Source organism: Epinephelus fuscoguttatus, linkage group LG9, assembly GCF_011397635.1.
Source record: "Epinephelus fuscoguttatus linkage group LG9, E.fuscoguttatus.final_Chr_v1".
Lineage (NCBI taxonomy): Eukaryota > Metazoa > Chordata > Actinopteri > Perciformes > Serranidae > Epinephelus > Epinephelus fuscoguttatus.
In genome coordinates, this window is record NC_064760.1 from 35,498,697 (window position 1) to 35,508,138 (window position 9,442).

Sequence of the window (9,442 nt, forward strand, 5' to 3'; positions counted from 1 at the left end):
AATGGAGGGGCAGATTCTCACAGTCTGACTGTTGCTGTGAACCATGTTAACAAACCTTACCAGACCTAGACCAATATTCTTTGTACAAGTGGATCCCAATCTGGGGGTCCAGCCCCTCCTGGAGATTGCCACAGCTTTACAGGGGGTCGCAAGGCCTTCTTGATTTCTTTAGATGTAGGAAAACTTTAAAAAAAAATACATAGGTATAGTTGGCCTATATCTCATCATTTCATGAATTTCTGCAAAAAAAATAAAATTCTTTATATAAACTGAAATCTCACAGGATAAGGACACAGTGAAGACCTGAACACAAGGTACATTGAGCCCTCGCTCTCTGCAGAACAGCCTCATCCTGCATTGGTAAAGTGCACAGTGAAAACAACCAAAGAGCTGATACAACAATGGCCAAGCAATTGGGACAAGCAATTACTGAATTTATGAACAAAAGAAGCCTATTAGGGCGGCACGGTGGTGCAATTAGTACTGTCCCCTCACAGTAAGAAGGTTCCTGGTTCAAACCCAAGATGGGGGAGCCCTTCTGTATGGAGTTTGCATGTTCTCCCTGTGTCAGCGCAGGTTACATCTGGGTACTCCAGCTTCCTCCTTCAGTCCAAAGACATGCAGATTAGATTAACTGGAGACTCTAAATTGTCCATAGGTGTGAATGTGAGTGTGAATGGTTGTCTGTCTCTATGTGTTAACCCTGCAGGGTGTACCCTGCCTCTCACCCAATGTCAGCTGGGATAGGCTCCAGCCCCCCCCATGACCCCCAACAGGATAAAGGGTTTGAGATATGAATGAATGAATGAATGAATAACCTCAGTAATCCTTTGACAGTCCCACTAGCACCACTAGAAATTTAAAAACTTTCGCAGGATGCTGGACTATCACAGGGCTGACACATTGAGGCAGACAACCATTCACACTCACATTCACACCTACGGACAATTTAGAGTTATCAATTAACCTGCATGTTTTTGGACTGTGGGAGGAAGCCGGAGTACCTGGAGAAAACACTTGCTGACACAGGGAGAATGTATGCAGGGGATGGTCCCCCCACCCTGGGATTTGAACCAGGAACCCTATTACTGTTAGGTGACAATGCTAAGCACAGCACCACCATGCCAGCATTCATAAGGGAACATAATACATATTTTGCTTGCTGTCCATTTGGTGTGTTTTAGAGGTGAAACCTAGTCATTGTTTTACAAGTCATAAGTAAGGACACATTCACACTTGCGCTACTTGGTTCGCATTAAACGAACCCTGATCCGCTTCCACGGATAGTTCAGTTCATTTGGAGTGGTGTGAACACCCATTCGAACTCTGGTGCGGACCACAGGAGCGAACCCTGGTCCGCTTGAAAACTGGGGGTCTCGGTTCACTTGCAAGTGAACTCTGGTGCGGTTCACTTACAGTGGGAAATGCAAACGGACTATCCAACAAACCAAAGAGAGGAAGTAAACCAAAGAGAGGAAGTGATGTGGAGCGCAGTGCATTTTGGGTAGAAAAAAAAACAAAGCCAACAGCACAAACCAGGAGAAACAGAGGTAAAAGAAAAAAAAAAAGAAAAAAAGAAAAAGTTGGAAAATGTCTTGTGAGCAGACGTGGAGCAGTGAGGAGGTGCAGGCGCTTACCCCAAGACTGCATAAATTTAGTGTTGCTCCGTTGTTTTTGTGTTGACCAAGCCAGCTGAAGGGGATGGATTTCCGTTTTTGGTCCTGGCCAATCGATGAGCTGGGTTTTCTTCTTTCTAGTGACATTGTCCAGGTGGTTTGGTCCGCTTTAGTGTGCAGTGTGAAAGTGAACCAAATGAAGGTGTGAAATTCCCCCGGACTATCATGGTGTGAATGCGCCCTAAGACTCAAGTCTTTGCACTCAAGTCCTAAGTCAAGTCCCAAGTCAAGACTGACAAGTCCCAAGTCCAGTCCCAAGTCCTAAACTCTGAGTTCATGACTTAGGACTAAATAAGTCATGTTGCACTTTTCACCAAATGTAATGCCATTTCTACAAGAGTAATAATAAATAGATAAATGGTAATGGGAAGACCTGCACCTGTAAAGTGCCTTTCTAGTCATCCGACCACTCGTGACTTTTACACTACAAGTCACATTCACCCATTCACACACACATTCATACACTGATGGCCGAGGCTACCATACGAGGTGCCACCTGCTACTCAGTTTTTTTTTTAACACACACACACTGATGGAACAGCCATCAGGAGCAATTTGGGGTTCAGTATCTTGCTCAAGGATACTTCAACATGCAGACTGGAGGAGCTGGGATCAAAACACATATCACCCTATTAGAGGATGACCTACTCTACCTCTGAGCCAGGAAATAAATGGAAATAAATTGAGTTGTGGCAAACTTTAAATGACATACTTTTTATCCCTCAGTATGGAAGTAGCTTTTATCAAGTATTTTAAAGTCATAAGGCTCAAGTCCAAGTGAAGTCAATCAGTCTTTGGTGTCAAAGTCCATGTCAAGCTGCAAATCTAAAGTCATCAAATATGTGACTTGAGTCCAACTTGAGTCAAAGTAAGGCTACTTGAGTCCACACGTCTGATAGACAGTGCATCGTATCTGTCTAACATGTCGTCGCTGCCTAGTGAAAACCATTCTTCTTCACCTTGTTAAGAGAGACAAACAATTTAAAAAAGCCAATGAGGGCTGAAAATACAAATCTGTGTTTCTAATGAGAAGTCTTACTGACGAATAATGTTATTCTGCCATGCGAAGCTGACATTTTGGAGATAAGTGGTTTTCAGAAGACATCAAAGATGAGTCTGGAAATGATCATTATATAGCAATAAATAACATCAAATTATATTTATATGGCTTGTTTTGAGTATATTCATATTTTTTCTAAATTGGCGCTTAACTGATGGTCATTATTTTTGCAGGAGTCCCACTGCCTCTCACTTACACTATTTGAATATGTCCAATCACAGCAGTAGCAGTGGAAGAATGATTTGCTGTAAACATTCATCAAAGCAGCACTAAGCATCCTTCTATTCACACTAATCATTAAGCTGAGGACTTGTTGTTAGAAGAGTTTGCTATAAGACTGATTTTCTCAGCTTGTCTCTTGTTAGTGAAATGACCCATTCACTATCTGCACGGTGTCTTTGAAGTTTTCCCTTCCCTTTGAAGAAAACTGACACCCTGCAAATGATAGCTCATCTGCATAAACATGGGTTCATACACCTCACTTACATAACTCTCTCTCCCACCTTGTTTACAGCCAGGTAATAAAAGTTACATGAACAATTGTTTTGGTTGCTGTTTTGTTTGTTCAAGGTCGAACTCAAACTCATCTTCATTTGTAAGGGTAATTAAATCTCTGATTTAATTATTTATGTTTTATTTATTTTTTTTAAATAAAGTTCTGTTATGAAGTGCGGCAGCTCACAAAATGCTAATTAGTAGACTGGAGCGGGCCGGGGTTTAGATTTATTTTCATTTAAAAGCTAATAAAGATGAAGTATGCACTTATATGCTCTGAGTCACAGTTACAGTTAGACCTGCTGAAAATCAACTTAACAGCCATGCAAGCAGCTCTGTGGCATAGAAATGATACGCTATGTCAGCCTGTTAACATTACCATAATGACAGTGTCAACATGTTGATGTTCAGCAGGTAATGTTTACCTGCTCATCATTTTAATTTAAAATGCTAGCATGCTAATACCTGCTAACAGAAACTCCAGCTGAGACTGCGGGTGCTGTTGTTAGTTTTGCAAGTATTTGGCCATAAACTAAAGTATGGCAACAGTTTTATTTGTGACCTGGGGCTTGATGAATAATCAGGGGGTTACAGAGGCTGCAACAATGCAACCTATTAATGATTATTTCATAACAATCCATCCAGTAGCTGTCAAAATATTTCACTCTGAAATGGTGCTGGTGGAAAGGTCAAAGGATTAATGAGGTTATTCATTCATTAATTCATACCTGTAAGCACTTATTCTGTTAGGGGTTGCAGGGGGGCTGGAGCCTGACATCCGGCAAGAGGCAGGGTACACCCTGGACAGGTTGACAGACTATCACAGAGCTGACATAAAGAGACAGACAACCATTCACACCTACGGGAAATTTAGAGTCACCAATTAACCTAACCTGCACATCTTTGGACTGTAGGAGGAAGCCGGAGTACCCGGAGAAAACCCATGCTGGCATGGCTCCCCCATCCAAACCAACAACCCTCTCACTGAGGCGACAATGTTAACCAAGTTACCAGTATGTTGTTAAAAAACCACAAAGGACTATTTCATGGATATCCATTCAATATTTGTCTGCATATCCAACCCATCTTATTTCCATACAACTATCTCTGATGATAAATCAGATTTAACTTTTTTTCCACTACTTTTAAGGAAATGAAAAAATTCCTGTTTTAAAATCAACAATTCTTTCATGTGTCATTATATTATTAATATTTTACCAAAGTCAAGCTGAAATGGATTTACAACGCTTTTGACCAGCTAATACTAAGATGTGTTTTTTGTCAGTCAGTAATTAGACCAGCCACATCTGAGGCAATCAGTACTTTGCATCATATTACCCTCAACTTTCTGGTTCCAAAGTTAATTGTAGCCATGTGTGAGCTCGGTTTTTCCTTTCTTTAAACACATTTTGCCAAAATTTCTCTCATCGGTTATCAGACCACAAATGAGGCAAGAATTAGCTAGCTAGCAAGCTAGGGAGGAGTGCACCTTGCCATCAAGGTTGGTTGGTTTTAGGAAAAAAAGAAAGAAAGAGTTTGGCTTTACAGTCTTATGGGAAATGAACACCGACTGGTGTCAGTGGTTGTTGGACCCATCCACCACCCCTCCGGCCCCAGTCACACTTTTCGCCCCCTCTACTTTCGTTGATATCCCGCCGCATATCCCCCAACACTGCTGGGCACCATAACACATTAACGGTGTTTGGCCGTGTGTCATGCCGACGTGAAAGGACGGCTTTTTCCATCAGTGTATGATGCCGGAAGACACTGCCCAAGCACTGATATTCAGCGACTTTGGAGTGAGACCAATTCTTTATGTAAAAGTCAGACAAAATCAACTCATCTCTGCACCACTGTGTGCTGCACTTCTTTTAATGGGGGAGGGGTGGAGCTATGAGGTTTGAGGATCCATTTGAGTTACAATATTTGTAATACTCTTCATTGGTATATATTTGTAAAACTCACATACAGATGGATAGGATGACCAATAGCATTGATTCATGATAAAATAAAAATGACAAAATGTGGAGATACAACGTTTCCGCCTTTAAGCAATGATAAAAAGGATGTCCTATGACATATAATTCAAATTAGCAAAATACAATAAGGGGTTTCTTTGTTTTGGTACGATTAAAGCAACCCTCAGTCGTATATCAAAGAGACATGATGAACGATGATACATCCATTTACTCCTGATCACAGGTGAACCAACCAAGGACACTGAAGTGAGTGGGCTGAATGCAACACCAGTTTTCACCATGAATGTCTCAACAAAAACCTAAACCACAAAGAACCGTTTTCATGATGATACATTATGTAAAAATGCTTGTATATACTAAAACAGAATATAGTGCTCACTGGTCTTCTCACACTACACATAGTGCACAGGTAAGAGCCTACAGTTTTGAAGTGGAGGTATGGATAGAGGACAGATCCAACAGAAAAATATTCCAGTACAAAAAATGCTTGCAATAGTGAGATCCCTTTGCCACTCTGCTGTGCAAACAGACTGTACATCCACAGAGATGTTAATTTTTGTACTTCTCCTTCCGACTTTCACCTCATCCAGATGTAGGATACTGAATACTGCTGTTTCCGGAATGTATTCTCCAGCCAGTCTTAAAGCTCAAGCCTTGGGCAGAATATGATTGAACGTAATAATAGCTCAAACCCCTGCATGCTGGATCACAGTATGTGGGGAGGAAGGATTTGTAAGACAGCCATATTATACCACTGTTCGGGGACTCATTAGACTCTGATACACTGGGCAAATTTTGAAGCTGTTTGAAAGGCAACACGGGCACAGATTTCTCCCAGCAGCCTTGCATTGCTTGCTTATGGAGACATTGTACTTTACAGTTTGCATTTTGCTTTAATTCCATTTGTAATGCAAGGAGTGCAACCACAGCCTGTTCTGCTGTTGATCAGTTCTGGTATCATAAGAGGCTTATAGAACAGACCTTTCATGTGCTATATGAGAGGCACTCACATAGGGCCACTGGCGTTGTGATATATCCAATGTCACCGCTGTGAGCATGGATTCAAACAGACAGAGGAGCATGTGTCAGAATGAGATCAAACATCCAGCTGCTGATGCATGGAGACAATGTCAGAAAGAGACGAGGGAGCAAAAGCGTGCCAGAATTAGAGGCAGATGGAAAGAGAGAACGAGAGAGGAGCAACAAAGCCTTGCCTAAAGAACAAATCCTGCAGGCAGCTAGGAGAGGCTGAGCCCTGTAGGTCCTAAGCATGGACCTCTGGTGGTCTTCACTCACACACTGAGCCATCAAAGGGACTCTTCACAGATGTAGGCATGTAATCGCTGTGCATGTCTCTGAGCTGTGACCACAGAGCATGTGCATATCACAGAGCTCTGTCAGAGTTCAAAGGAGGTTCGAACCCCTGCACTTTTGCCCTCACTACCACAAAGTACTCCCCCCTTACCATGTAAAACCTCACAGACATCAAGGAAACAGAGCAAAACAAAAGGTATAACATAGAACTGGAGCTGGTTACCCACTGAGCAACAACATCACTGCACAACCAGCGCAGCATGATCTCCTGCTATTTCTTATTTTTTGAGTTGAGAGACTTTTCAACTTCATACATGTTAGTAGCTGCCATCTTTGAGTTGTGATGCATTTCCTGTATTACTTGGGGAAATCACAATGGGCTTTGTTGACTAAGTACTTGTATGCACAAATTAGAAATGTAGAACTTGTGGCAGATTCATTAACGTCTTATCTCCAAATTCTTTGTAGGTAAATGGTCCAGACCACTCATATGTTTAACTAAGGTTTGTGGGTAATTTTGGTCCATGAAATAAAATAAACCAGACTGAAAATAGCAAATAAGATAATAACTTGTATTTTTTAATCACCTTTGATACATAAAATGCAGCTCAAAGTGCTTCACAGAGGGAAGAAAACATGGTACACAAAGCCTTGACATATGCAGTTGTTATAAGATTCACAAGGCCAGGCAAGGCAAATTAAAAACATTTAAAATATCAAAGACAAAAAAAGAAAAAAAAAGACAATAAAAGCACCTACACAATGAATCAACATCAAGTCAGTGGCATCGGTAAAATTGCAAATATATATTATTCACAATTTTTTTTAAGCTTTTGATATGACATGCAAATACTGAAAAGCTGCAGACAATTTATGAAATAGACCTTGAGAAGACATTGTGTTATCAACTGCTGTTTCCAGGACCAAGAACAAACACCTAGTCAATGTGCTGTTTTTAAGATGAAAAAGAACGACGTAAATTATATCACTGTTTTTGGCTCATTTTAATGAAATGGTTTAAAGGAAATGACCACTTTAAAATGAAAATACAGACAGTACTTACTCATCCTCATGCCGACAAGAAGTCCAGTGTAGTTTTTTAATCCACAAAACTCATTTGGGGTATCGGAGGATAACAGCTTGCCAGATTTTTCCATACACTTGAAGTGCATGGAGCCCTCGTCCAAAATCATTTTGAAAATGTAATAAAACTCCACTAATATATTTCAAAAACATCAGAATGGCTCGTCTGTCATAATCCAAGCGCCCTGAAGCCGCAGCATGCAAAACTGACTTGAAAAGACATAACTTACTCCACTTTTATAGCATCATTTCTCACCGTGGTCAGTTAGCCTGCAGGCGTGCTGTGTTTACATGGCAACTCACGAGACTCGAGAACAAGAACGTCTCTGAACGTAGTTAAAAAGCAAAGACAAAGATAGCAGTTCAGAGTCAATAAACACCTCCCGGTCCACTTCTACACAGCCATAATGCAAAGTGTCATCACCTCCTCCATCACAGTCTGGTGATGGAGGAGGTGTGTCTGTGTTACCATAGCCAGTCTGGTATGGTAACACAGACAGTCACTCAAAGATGAAATACAACACCTTGGGCTCTAGTTTCGCAGACCGGACAAGGCGGGGGTGCAGTGCACCTGCGCTTCGCCAACTGGGTGTGGCCAGGCGAATTTTGCAAGTTTGGCACACCGTGCACGCTTGCGCAGCTACTCGTCTGTCCCACCTCCGTCCCTCCTACCTGCACAAGTCGGAAAGAGGGAGGAGAGAAGGCATGGAGTGGGTTTTACACACATCACACCAATCAAATGAGCCCCTCTCCTCGCCCTTAAATGCGCCGTGCGAAGGCGTAATGAGAGTTTACTCAATTCGCCATGGCAGAAGAGAGCAGCAGCGTCAGACGGCCAAACTTCTCCCAGGAGGAAATTGATGTTTTGGTCCGGGAGGTCCAAGCTCGCAGTGTCCGAATATATGGAACTGCGAGCAGACCTCCACGGGCTGATGATGCAAAGGTAGCCTGGGAGGAGGTCACCACAATTGTAAATCAATGTTGCGCTTCTCTCGTGTGCGCGCACTTTCTCTTTCTCTCTCGCAGTCTCACTCTTTTCTTTTGGCTTTTCTAAGATGACAGATACTGAATATATACTCCCTATCTGATGCTGTGGCTGTTTGTGGTTGGCTGAGAGGGATGTGAACTTATTAGTTTGCAGCTGTGTTAATCAAATCAGGTTGGGTTTCCATTACGCATGCCAGACGTGCCAAACGGTGCCAATCCCCTTTGATCTGACATCAGATGTGACGGGACAGTCGATATAGAGATACATTTATGTGGTGATTGCAGATAGTTGCATTGAATAGTGGTTTTGTGGGTATTTATTGCATTGTTAATGTGCCTGATATTCTGGAGACTTGCCTGTGAGGTTTTGGTGACGTGTGCACATTGGCTTACACCGACTGTGCTCCCCCTGCGCTGACAGTAGACCAGGTTTCAGCTGGCGAGCTTTTAGCGCACCTTCAGCAAAGCCTTTTGGCACGAAACTGTCACTGTGCCAAGCTGGATCTGTCAACACCTCCCCCTGCTGCGCCGCCACACCCATCTCAGCGCACCTCGGTCTGCCAAACTACCAAACTGAGCGCGCCGCGGGTTGTGCTGCTCGAAACTAGCTCTGCACGGGGTTCGCCATCCTGCGCTGTGCTGGGAAACTAGAGCCCATTGTGTCCAAGGCCTCTAAGATCACCAGTTCTGTCCTCCCCTCAATCGAATCCATATTACATCAGCATGTTTATAAACAGGCAAATAAAATCATCTCAGACCCCTCTCATCCAGCAAATCCCCTTTTCCCTACCCTCCCTTCTGGTAGGCGTCTCAGGTCACTTGCCACAAAATCCACCTGCTTTGAAAAC